The 12,308-nt window shown below is 42.5% G+C and overlaps 2 protein-coding genes across 4 annotated transcripts in view; one reads left to right on the forward strand and one right to left on the reverse strand.

Annotated features, from left to right (window-relative positions):
* Positions 1-12,308, reverse strand: part of LOC119449971 (glutamate receptor 1) — a 193,426-nt gene that overhangs the window by 179,878 nt on the left and 1,240 nt on the right. The gene's annotated exons all lie outside the window — the stretch shown is intronic.
* Positions 9,807-12,308, forward strand: part of LOC119448599 (uncharacterized) — a 259,182-nt gene continuing 256,680 nt past the window's right edge. The window contains exon 1 of the transcript XR_007466368.1: positions 9,807-9,899. The gene's annotated coding sequence lies outside the window, so the exon portion shown is untranslated. The remainder of the gene's footprint in view (positions 9,900-12,308) is intronic.

The raw sequence follows: 12,308 nt of genomic DNA on the forward strand, positions 1-12,308 counted from the left end.
CTCCATTCACCTCACGAAGATTACATAATCAACTTTTTTTCACGAGCATCTATGGTAAAACAGACGCATTTAACTCATCTGCGCTTCCACTTGTCATCCGCTTCTGGAACGACTTTCCGATATCCAAGTAACAGACGCTAACAAAGAAAAATTCCGTCACAACATAAACGTGCATTTGTTACTTTAAGTAGCTTCTTGTCTGCTTTGCCTCTTGTATGCATTTTCTGTCTTTTTTTTTTTTGCACTGAGTGTTTTAGACCTTGCGTAAACTTGATTCTTCATTGTATTATTATTAACACAGCGCTCTTATCTTTTGTATAATTGTATGCTCCTTATACTATACAAAATTATGAAGCTCCCCTTATACAATGCCCATTGTTCGGGCGTGTAAGATATTTTAAATAATAAATAAATAATAAATAAATAAATAAATAAATAAATAAATAAATAAATAAATAAATAAATAAATAAATAAATAAATAAATAAATAAATAAATACACACGCGCACGCAAGCACGCTCTCTCGCTATCTCTCATTATTGACAGTAGAGAAGTAATATTCTTGTTTGTGCGCACGTAACCTTTCGCAGCTTTATAGAAAGAAAAGAAAAAGGACATATATTGCCTGTGCACTTCGGGAATTAGTGGCTTTTTAGAAAGTTACTGCTCTCAAAGGCGCACTGTCTTCGGTGTTACAACAGCTAATAGCGCATTCCATCCCCAAATGTTTTCTGAAATCCTACATAACGGTGTGCTAATTATTAGGTTTTTTTTTTTTTACCGCCCTCATCAGTGCGGAAAAGAACAGATTTAGCGAATTTGGGAGGAAAAAAAAATCTCTAAAGGAACGTACGAAAACCTTCTAAATCCCGTGCCACCCCCCATAATCCACCATCCGTCTTCCTGCCGACTAATCCCAACACGGGCTATTTGCGCATGCCACGTCAAGGAGGACTTCCGTTTATCTATGAATTTATTATTATTATTCCCAGGGAGGGGAGCGGGTGCCGTTTGCATATGCTAGTCCGGCTCTCAAATCCCCCGGCTATCACGTTCGCGTGGGGGTAATTTCTGGCGGTAATTATCTGCCTCAAGGAGATGCTCGGCGTACCCGCATCCCAGTTTCAGAACGCGTGAAATGTCTCTGCCTTTGTAAATGCGCTCCGGTGCAATGAAAATGGCGGCTTCACAAGAACGCACTGGCTTCACACCACCTGGCCCTGCTATCGCGCAGCAGTATGTCATCCACGCTGTGTAACTGAGAACTAGTTATCAAGAGATTATGCCTGGGATGAGCCGGCTGCGTTAACGTCACGCAGTGTGTCACCAGTGTAATTATCTTCGCCCTTTTGGTAGTCGGAGATAAGACGAGCAGACGCCTCGGGCGCGAGCTGCAGTGATTCCTGTGCGAAAGAGCTTGAGGAGACCACAAGAGCATTACTGTTTTGGCGCATTCCTTGTTGTCGATGCTTCGTAATCTTTTGTTGCCGCTATTGAGTCGGAGGTCACGCACGCTGTGGACTAACTAAACGCGAGATACCAGAGTTCGTTTACCAGTATCTTAAGTGAAGTGGGAAGAGAGAAAAGGCAGGGTGATTAACCAGATGGCACGTCAGGCTTGCTACTCCGCACTGAGAGGAAATAATGAAGACATGGAAACGCAAAATCGAAGGGAGAGAAAGACCACTAGTTGTGCGCAAAACTTTAGAATGTCGTCTGTCACAGGCAGCACGAAGGGCTCACTGAAAGAAGTGGACGTTACCTGCGGTGAAGGTCAGGCTGTTCGGTCAACTAAAGCTGCACTTTGATTTGAGCCTGTTGGTTCATAGCTAACTGGGAAGAACGCAGTGCAAATATACAGGGGCAAAGAACAGGTACTCACAGTATACAGGGAACGAGAGCTATTTTGCGTACTATGTGTGACTTTAACAAAGCATCCGTACATTTACTGATTTTAGGCGCACGTTACAAATGTAGACATGGACACGGGTAAAAAAGAACTAACGTCCATTCAGCGGAAATCCCGAGAATCCCACAAGGTTAGAAAATATGTGCTAATTCGATGCACTGCGAGAATCGGTGGTCACGAAGCACCTCGGTGGCTTCCATCACACTCTCAGCACCGGGACGCTATGGGACCACAGCGTCGCATGGAGACAGGGCTAGTGCGTCGTGGCGCCGTGAGCAGTGACCTAGTTCCTAGTGGCTTAGTTAGTAGTAGCCCAGTGGATAGTGTCGTAGTGTGTAGTGGGTAATGAACTTTTGTGAACTCGGCAAAGCTCGCAGCAGCAGAGGAAAGTAATTCTTCGCTTTAATATTCATCCATCATAATGTGCCAAGAAATACACAGGCATTGCGCTTCAAAAGTACTTCACGCAACGCGTAAGGAAAATAACTGCAATGTCAAATACTTTTTTTCAACTTTTTTTAGAACGATATCTCAAGACCGATGCTATTCATATAAATTCTTTATAAGTATATGTTACTGTGTTATTATTTAGCTTCCTTTAAGTTAAATGCAACACGTGCCCTAAACGCGATAGTTAAATTGTGAATTGGTAAGGCGCTGTTATTCAGCAAACTGAATATTGCGTCTAGTTGTGCAGGTAATGTCCATATCTCCATGCAGTAAATCTTCGGAAGAAACCAAATTGCGCTATTTGCCACGAGTAATGTTTAAATAAACTGTTTAACGCAAAATCAAACGAAGAAGTGGTATACAAAAGCCATAATTACTAGTGGTTTGGAGGGTTTCAGCGAAGCATGTCTACGCTCAGGTCGGCAAGAAAGAAAGAAAAGAAAGAAATTGCTGCAGGTAAACACACTTGTTTTCTCTGAGCTCGAAGCTCGATCATAATGTAATCAGGCAACAGCATTGATTTAAAACTTTGTCTCAGTTTAGTTCAAACGTGTAAAAAAACATTGAAATACTGTCATTTTAGTGATGGAATAAACCAGTGTAGCTAGTATTTATCCTTATAATAGAATGAGGTAGTGTCCATTTGCTGTTCTTGCAATCTTCTTTCTCGCATTTAATTCTTGCGATGTTCTTATCCTGTGTGCTGACGAGCTCAACTAATCTGTTCTAACATTTTTCATGTGTATTAGCGTTAGTGTCAGTGCCTGACATCCCTCTATCTCGTACGAATACAAACTCGCTACTGTATCACGAAAAATAAAATGGACTAACATTGTAATAACGCTGATCAAAGAGGACCACTGAACTATGAGCTGATGACTATTGCTTGGTCGTGCAGAAGCGCGAATTTTGCGCGTTATTAAATATTTACGCTTTGCCTATGCCTACGTATTCATTATGCTTCACCAAGGCGGCACCAATTTTACTGTCTGACGTTCTCATCTATAATTTTTAGTCAGTAGGGTCATTGTCACCGAATGTAACAGTGCATGTACTCTCATGAAGGTGTGAACTTTATTAACGACACGTGGTAGCTGAGGAGGCAAATTTACTTGTTACAAAACAGTGATCGCGGCCTGAGGCGTACATTTTTATGCGGATAGTTTGTTTGGGGAGACAGAGAAACAGATAAAGAAATGTTTAGGGGGTAGGGCGAAGTAAAGAGAGTATGGAGTGCATTCGCATTATAGTTAAAGTTATCTCGAACTGCATGACGTACGCGTTTAGCAAATCGTTAATTGCAACGCCAATATATGTCGTATCATAATTTTGAGCCTCATATCTCGAAAGCCGTGTAAATATTACGAGTTCTGCTAAGCAGAAAGGGCTTCACAATTGCTCGGCAATAGTGCAATTTCGCAATTGCAACGTGTGCCCTAAAATTATTAAATAAAAAAAAAGTTGCTTCTTGAATATTCTTGATTAGCAACCTGGATTGCCAGTTGCAGAGCAAGTAATGTCCGCCTCTTGAGGTAATGCACCTGAACAGGCCAAATTGCTGTATTTGTCACAGGCAAATAAATAAATAAATAAATTATATATATATGAAATAAAATGGAAGGTACCCTGTGGCCTCAAGCTTTGCGGTGTTGTAAGCGTAAGTGATATAACGTAACACTTCGTCCCATTTTTTGTGCTTGGAATCGACATAAATGGATAGCATGGTCGCAACAGCTGTATTTGTCACATGAAAATAAATAAATAAATAAATGACTAATATATATTGTAAGCACTGTTACTGTATACTTCGTCGTTTTCATTTGTATATGACCATCATCATCCCTTCTGCTTCTTCGCGCATGACCTGGGGCGTTTCCTTTTTGGAATAAAAAGCGCTTGACAGCTTGGTCGGTCTTGGTTGTATAATATATACGTATATGCACATGAACAGGCTAATTGCTCTATTTGTCGCAGGTGTCGTGTAAGGCGTCGGCAATCTACACAGACGCGAACAGAGCTATCCTTCTTCGTAACAAGAACAGGAGACGCCACGGACTGTATGAAGGTCGAATCACTTGGCGGTGAAGCATGTCGTCGACTTGTCCGTTGATAACATGACGCTATGTGGGAGATACGCGATATGGGCGTGGTCACAATGGCGGGTGGGATCCGGTGTCAATGTTATGTGTAACGGTGGACGCGCGGCCCAAAGAAGTTTTCGTGACATCGAAAGAAGAACAAAACTTGCTTAAGACGCATAGAAGCTGTGAACGCGAAACTGGTGCAAGGTCTTCTGCGATCGAGGAACCAAACAAATCTGTGGACAATGCTTCAGACGTAGAAAAAGCATTGAGATTAGTGTGGCTGGCAGAGGCTGCGCCATTCGACACGTCGATGGCTTGCATGTCGTGAATGACTTTCAACATTGCCCAGGCATTCTCCTCGAAGAAGTGTCACAGGATACGGAAGCAGGTTCGAAACAAAGAGATTACTGAAGCTTTGCGTAGTTTCAACAGCAGCAAAAGGTAGCACATCAGCTTTTCGTTTAAGGAACAGTTCATATGGGGAGAACAATGCGACGGCGTCGGAGAGGCTGCTGCAGCACATAGGCGGAAGCGCTGAGGCGTTGGCGGGAATGTTCGTATCTTCCTTCACGACCAGTTTACTGGAATTGGGAGGAACGTTGGCTAAGGTCACATTTGCCATCGGTGATAGTTCAGCTTGAGCACGTGCGCAATGAATGGCGGCGTTATGGCGCGAAAGAAAGTACCATCCGAGGATAACGTCATGAGAGCACGAAGGAATAACAATATATTCAATGGTTACAAGAGGTTACGAAACCGACATTACGGCGATTTTCGCCTTGTGTTAGCAAGTCATAACAACCTAATACAAAACTCTTATTTCCTATGGCAATCTGATTTATGGTTGATTGATCAAGGTAAAATGCAACACGCTGCGTCAGTCTGCACCTTATATTAGTTGAAAATTTTTCCAGAACGTGGCTGCGTTGTTGTGGACGAGCACTTAACTTTCTACCCGCCGCGGCAGCCCAGGCTATAGCGTTGCGCTGATGAGCAGCATGGCACGCATTCGTTTCCGGCTACAGCAGCCGCATTCCAACTGAGGCGGAATGCAAAAACGCCCTTGTACTGTGCATTAAGCGAACGTTAAAGAACCACAGGCTATCAAAATAAAACTGAATACCCTCGCTACGGCTTAATAATCATATCAGTGGGGTCACGCGCCATGCTTGAATAAGAACAGATCTTAGTCGATGAACGCAAACTCTTGCCGTCACCGCGCCTGCATGATGTGCGCAGGCAGTGGGGAGTGAAAGCTTCGTGCTGCTTCTCGCTTCAACGCGTCTCCGAAACTTAAGATTACAGGACCTCCAACACTAGGCGCTCGGGAAGACTGCGCACATGAAGCTAACAGCCATCTCGGCTCGCCCACATTTTGCACCCATTGCAGTTTGCCTCCAAGGTATAACTCGTTTGTCCCGCGTGCGCTCGGCCTCGTGGAGAGACAGCGGAACCACGACCGGGCAAGAGGAAGAGACGTGCGCCCCCCTCCCCCTCCTTGCGGGCGCTAGCTCGTAAGACCTCCAACATTGGTCGCGCTGGAAGACTGCATGCATCAAGCCACCATTCTTGTCGGCTCACCCTCACAAGCTCTCACTCGCACCCACAACATACGGCACGCGGGGTGTGATAGAGTCTTATCGCTTTGGACTTTACACGGAACATTGCGGCGACGGTGACGTTCACGACAAGACTTTGTTTGGGGTTTTCCTTTAATTTCTATCGCAATAAAAATTATATTCTGTAGACTGTTGGATGCTAAGCGCACCCAAGAATACGCTTAATATGCTTTGGGAGCTGCGTACACGGAAGCCAATCAGTACTTCGGGTGCCACTTCCTCAAGGGCCAGTTCAGAACCCCGTGCAGGGTCTGCGACTGCCTCTACCAGAGGGGCCAGGTCTCAAACGACAAGGTTTGCGTCTTTGGCCAAAGGCCCAGCTTCTGAACGACAGCGTCTCAAAACGCTAGCTGGCACGAGGGAAGAATGCGAGGACGCTTCCCTTACCACAGTGCCACTATGCGATACCACCGTGCGGTACCGCACAGTACCAGCGGTACCATCGGTTCCAGTGGTTCCAGGCGCGGTTTTGCGAAACGCACGAATGACTTTAGGAAAAAATTGTACAGGGGAGAAAGAGCACGCTTTCTGTACAACCCTACAGTTCTTTACCCTACTGTACCACCGTGCGGTTAATACCGCTACTTTAAGCTGCACTACCTGTGGGATCCGTCTACGAGAATGGACTAGTCAGTCAGAAGAAACCGAGGTTAATTCCCAAGAAACGCTCAACGTACTGAAAAATTTTTAATGAGGATTTCACGGTAAATGCGACAGAAATGCGTCAGCATTACGTCGCAACTCTTTGAGATCCCGGATTCATGATTTATTGCACGTGCACCACATTGCAAAGTGTTATTCATTCAGCAGCTCAATCGACACACGTTCTGCCTCTTAGAGGAACGAAGTGCAACTGATGGTGGTCCGGAGCATATGTATGTATATATACAGGGTGTTTCAGCGAACACTTTCAAAAATTCCTAAAGGTTGCCTGTGGCAGATAGCACAATTCTAGTTCATAAGCTGGTCTACTCAAAGAGGCGGACATTACTTGCCCAAGAAATTGAAATGCATAATCGAATAATTAACAAAAATTCACTAATTAAGTTTTTAACTAATGACCTGATGGCCCATATTGCAATTTACAAATTTTAGCCGTAGAGGTCGCAAGGCGAATCCACTTGGAACGAATTCTGGGAATGACGCCAGTTTCGAGATATTAATTTCCCGAACTTTGCGGAGAAATGCATTGGCGTTCCAGTTAGTTTCTTAACAAAACGTCGCTTTATGCATTGAACCACAAAGTTAACTGGAACGCCAATGCATTTCTCCGCAAAGTTCGGGAATTAATATCTCGAAACTGGTGTCATCCTGAGAATTAATTCCAAGCGGATCCGCCTTACGAACTCCACGGCTACAATTTCCAAATTGCAATATGGACCATCAGGTAGTTAGTTAAAAACTTAATTAGTGAATTTTTGTTGATTAGTCGATTATGCATTTTAATTTTTTGTGCAAGTAATGTCCACCTCTTCGAGTAGACCAGCTCATTAACTAGAATTGGGCTATCTACCACAGGAAACCTGAACTAAATTTTGAAAGTGTTCGCTGAAACACCCTGTATATATATATATATATATATATATATATATATATATATATATATATATAAGCACGTCTACCGGCTCCTGCGATTCCTTGCTTCACTGATTTATATATATATATATATATATATATATATATATATATATATATATATATACATACATACATACATACGTTAAAGTTCTATTCGTTGTTTCTTTATAGTGTGGTGCAAGAAATCTTGTTGAAATTTTTTCTTCCAGTACAAAAGCAGGAGTTTTCTCTTTTTAGCGCCTTTACCTGCCTTTCTTAGATGTCCGTAAAATTATGACAAGAGAGAGAGAGAGAAAACAGGTAAAGGAAAAACAAAATTTCTGTAATCGCAGCGGCCTAATTGCCCGAAAAAGACGTTGTCTCGTTGCACACACGGGCATCCCCGTCTCTCCCCTCCTCTCGAGAACAAAACGAGATGTGGTTTAGGAATCGTTCACGACTGTCTTGTTGTCGCAATTTTACGGTTTCACTACTTTCGGGCGCTGAAGGGAGCGTTTGGCGCATCTGCAAACGATGATGGACGAGGTGTCCGATAAGCAGGGGTGATATCACAAGACAAGATAAAGTAACCTTGCAAGAAATAAAACTGCGATCGCGTGCTTCTGCAGAATTATACGCCACGGCGAAGTCCCGACGATCGCGACATTATTGCATGAGCTGGTGTCGAGAAGCAGGGGACATACACTCTGCGCGAAAGAATAACAGGCGCACACTGAGAGGGGGAATTCTTCCTCCTCAAAGTGCTCAAAGTAGAACACCAGTTCGCGTCAGATCAGGCACTGCTTCATTGCCTACATAATGACGAGAGTCCGGTAATTTTAAAAATTGCTTTCACTCCCTGCAGCGGCAAATAATACTACCCTAATCGGCGTTGTCTGCCTTGTGCGGTGTGCTGACCGCTTGCGTGACCGCAATTTGCAATGAACTTTTATGAAATACTTTCGTACGTGTTTCAATTACAAATGCAGAATGCTGCCTTTAACGAGAACTGAATATCTTCTGGCGAGAGACGGACCCTAATTGCTCAAATTCAAGATAAGAATATTAATCCCCCAATGATACGTTCACCCAGATTGACAATGAGGACTACAAATGGACGTGTAAATTGTTAGTGAGTTCGCAGCAAGGATGACCAGTATTTCCTTGAAAGTATAATAAGATCTTCTAATACGTCTACTCGTGCCACCAAACCTCCTACATTTTCACTGGAGCAAAGTATTGAAAATAAAATTATCTCGCTTTGAGGACCATAACACTTTCACACGATCTCAGGTTTGAAACCCACGTAGGCAACAGCACGTCATGTGCATTAAAAAAAAAAAAAAAGCTCTTTTTTCTTAGACGCCGACTCCGCTCCGCGCCACCTAAAACGAAACTGCTTGCCTATACTTCACTGGTTCAGCCAATCCTAGAATATGCCATAATTGCTTGGTTTCCTCACAATAAGAAACTTTTATCACAACTAGAAGCTGTTCAACGTAAGGTCAATCAGGTTTGTATTCAACAAATACACACGAACCGATTTGCCAACAGAAATGATAGATAAAGCCGGTTTACTAACTATTGAAAACAGAGCGAAACTAGCAAGACTAAAGTTTTTGTTCCAATGTCTGAATGGCGACATTAAAATTGATACATATAAGTTCATTTCTTTAACCATCACCAGACCAACCCGACATAAGCACTCCTGAACGCTGGACGAATTCTCAGCCAACTCAACTGTTTTAAATATTAATATTTTCCACTTGTAATTAGGGAATGGAATAAATTAGACGAATAAATCACTAACACTGAGTCATTAAACAGTTTCGTATCCATATTAGAAAAAGCACGGTATCATCTCAGTTACATCAACTACTATTACTTTTTTTCTCCCTAAGAAATAATCTCTTAGCACGTTATCTCTGTTACCCAGCCAGTATTACTAATGCCTACGCAGAGTACTTGTTTTATGTATGGCGATTTTATTTATTCTGATTCTGTGCCCCGCCTGCTATGATCTCACAAGAGACTGGCAGTATTGTAAAAAAAATATATCACGCTGTTTCCGGTGCATTGTCACAGAGAGATGTGCTAATTTTTACCAATGTGGTCTTAGCATAGACCGAATAATAAGTACTTCATAGGTGCTTCATAATTGTTTTGCAGCATTGAAAAGTGGCTGCTTGCTCGGCTGGTCAACAAGCGTGCGATTCCAGGAGCATCCTCGATCAAGTGAATCACCTTTACGTATGTCCTCAGCGTCAAAATAAGCACTCAGTAAACGGTGGAAAATGCGAAGTATCGCAGAACATTAACAGCGTAGTTGCCAATGGAACAAATGAGACACCTGCACGAACGTAATTGTTTGCGAAAGTGATAAATGCTGTTTGCTTAGTGATATACACTGAAGTCCTATGCAGCAATATCTAAAAAGAAGTTGGAAACAAGCGTAAACAAATGATTCATGAAGAATTATAAATGGGTACGAAAAGCCAAATTAAAAAAAATGCGTTTAGCTATTGAGGAGTGTTTTTTTTTTTATTGGCCGACTGCTCGTATGATATATGTTCGCCATCATGAGTGAACGGCACTGGTTCGCACAAACCACTCTAGCACATGGACTTTTCTTTTTTTTTTGTGAATAACGACACAGCTTCATATAACCGCATCTATTTTAGTCTGCCTGGTCTGTTTCGAAGCAGGCTGGCGTGCCTGTCGCGGTTGGTTTTATGTTCCTATTCTGGGGAAAATTCTGGTAGAATTTTTCATATACAGGGTGATCATATTTGAGTTTTACAGATTTTTTAAAAAATCGCCTGCGGCAGGTAGCTTAATTCTTGTCGGTGAGGTGGATTATTCAAAGAGGCCGACAATACCAGCACGCAAAGCCGAAGCACATATTCAACTAATTAGCAAAAATTGACTAAATACCTTGTTAACTAATTACTTCACGGGACATATTGTAAGTAACGATTTGTAGCCTGTGAGTTTGCAAGACGCGTCCACTTGAAATGAATTTCCAGGATTACGCCAGTTTTGATATATTATTTCCCAAAGTGTGAGACGAAATACGTGGGCGTTCCAGTTACATTAGTGCTTCAGTGCATAAAAGAGCTTTTTGTTAAAAAGCTAAGTCAACCAACACTGCATTTTTACACCGAGTTTGATGGCGCATATCTCCAAACTGGTGTCATCTGGAAATTCATTCCAAGTGGATACGCCTGACGATCTCACCGGCTACAATTTTTAGGAATTAATTATTGAATTTGTAAGTATTAGTATCACTATGTGTTTCGATTTGTCGTAATGTCCGCCCCTCTGAACAATCCAGCTCAACGACTAGAATTCTGGTATCTTCAACAGGCGATTTTAACGCGAGAGCGTTTAGGGCCCCGTGTTGCAGAAAATACGGCGTCGGCGTCGGCATTGCCACCCGCGGCCGAGAAGATCACCCCCAACCCCGCAGGCCCTCCAAATATATTTTACCACTAAAGTTGCTCACACTTTGTCTTGCATTCTTTACAAAATTATTCATCGGAATTTTGAGAGTGACAGCCCACAAACAATTGTCATGAAACAAAACACCGACAGCGCATGCCTTTTATGCTAAATCTTCCCTGGCTGAAATATTAGAGGTGCAAACAATAAAAGAAGGCCGGCCCACGAAAGAGGCTGCGTTTCTACCCGAAAGCGCGCCTTCATGCATAGCGTTCACTGCCAGCGTTTCCCGGTAAACATTACGGTTACATAAGCTGCAGTTGCCGGGAAGTGTGAGAAACAGTCAAGGATCTTTGAATGCTATCGCGTTCCACTTTTGAAGGCGAAGCTTAAGCGTCCTCCAAGTTTTTTTTTAATCGCATAAAGCTAAAGATGATCAACCCGTATATATATATCAAGCCTGTTTTTGAAACTGCCAAACAACTGCGCGCTTTGCTCTATTAAATTTACTATTTTCAGGCTCAACAAGTATCAAAGTTCTCCTCAGTCATTTATTGACGTGCAAAGTATCCGATTAAGGCTTAGAAAAATTAACACACTGCCACTCTCCGTCGACTACTGAAGCAGCAGATTAAAGAATAAGGATGTGGGATTCAACCTAAAGCAAAAGGTCATGCTGTGGTGACGCTCATTTGGTCAATTTTTATACAACGAGTGTTAAAAGACAAATTTTCAGACGCGTACACAAAAAATACGTTTGTCGAACAACTTCTAACGTTTTCGTGTTATTCTGGGCAGTGACACACACGCAGTGAAATTGGCTTTTTCGCGACTGGCAAAAGCGTTTTTTTTTTTCTAGGCATATAATTTGTACGAAGGCTCACAATGGCAGCCATGGCGGAAGAACTTGAGTGGAACACTATATCAACTTTTCATGTCATTTACACAACCGACTCTGCAAGGTAGCAAATATAGAGCGCGCGATACATCCAAGAAAGAACCTACTCGTATTTTTAGCGGTGAAGCTTGAAAACAGTCAGAAATTGTGAGACCCTGCTTCCCAATTGAAGCTACGCAATTGAAAGCATGATGTTTAAATGGCGCCGTATTTATGACTCTGCTATGATAAAGACGTAGAGTTCCGAGTTTACTGACGATGCATATGCACTTCCTAAGACCTTAAATAAAAAAGCTATCGCCTTCTTTTGCCTATCCAGAAGGCAAACTTAAGTGTCTTTTCAGGCATCA

This window comes from Dermacentor silvarum, chromosome 4, assembly GCF_013339745.2.
Source record: "Dermacentor silvarum isolate Dsil-2018 chromosome 4, BIME_Dsil_1.4, whole genome shotgun sequence".
In the NCBI taxonomy this organism is placed as follows: Eukaryota; Metazoa; Arthropoda; class Arachnida; order Ixodida; family Ixodidae; genus Dermacentor; species Dermacentor silvarum.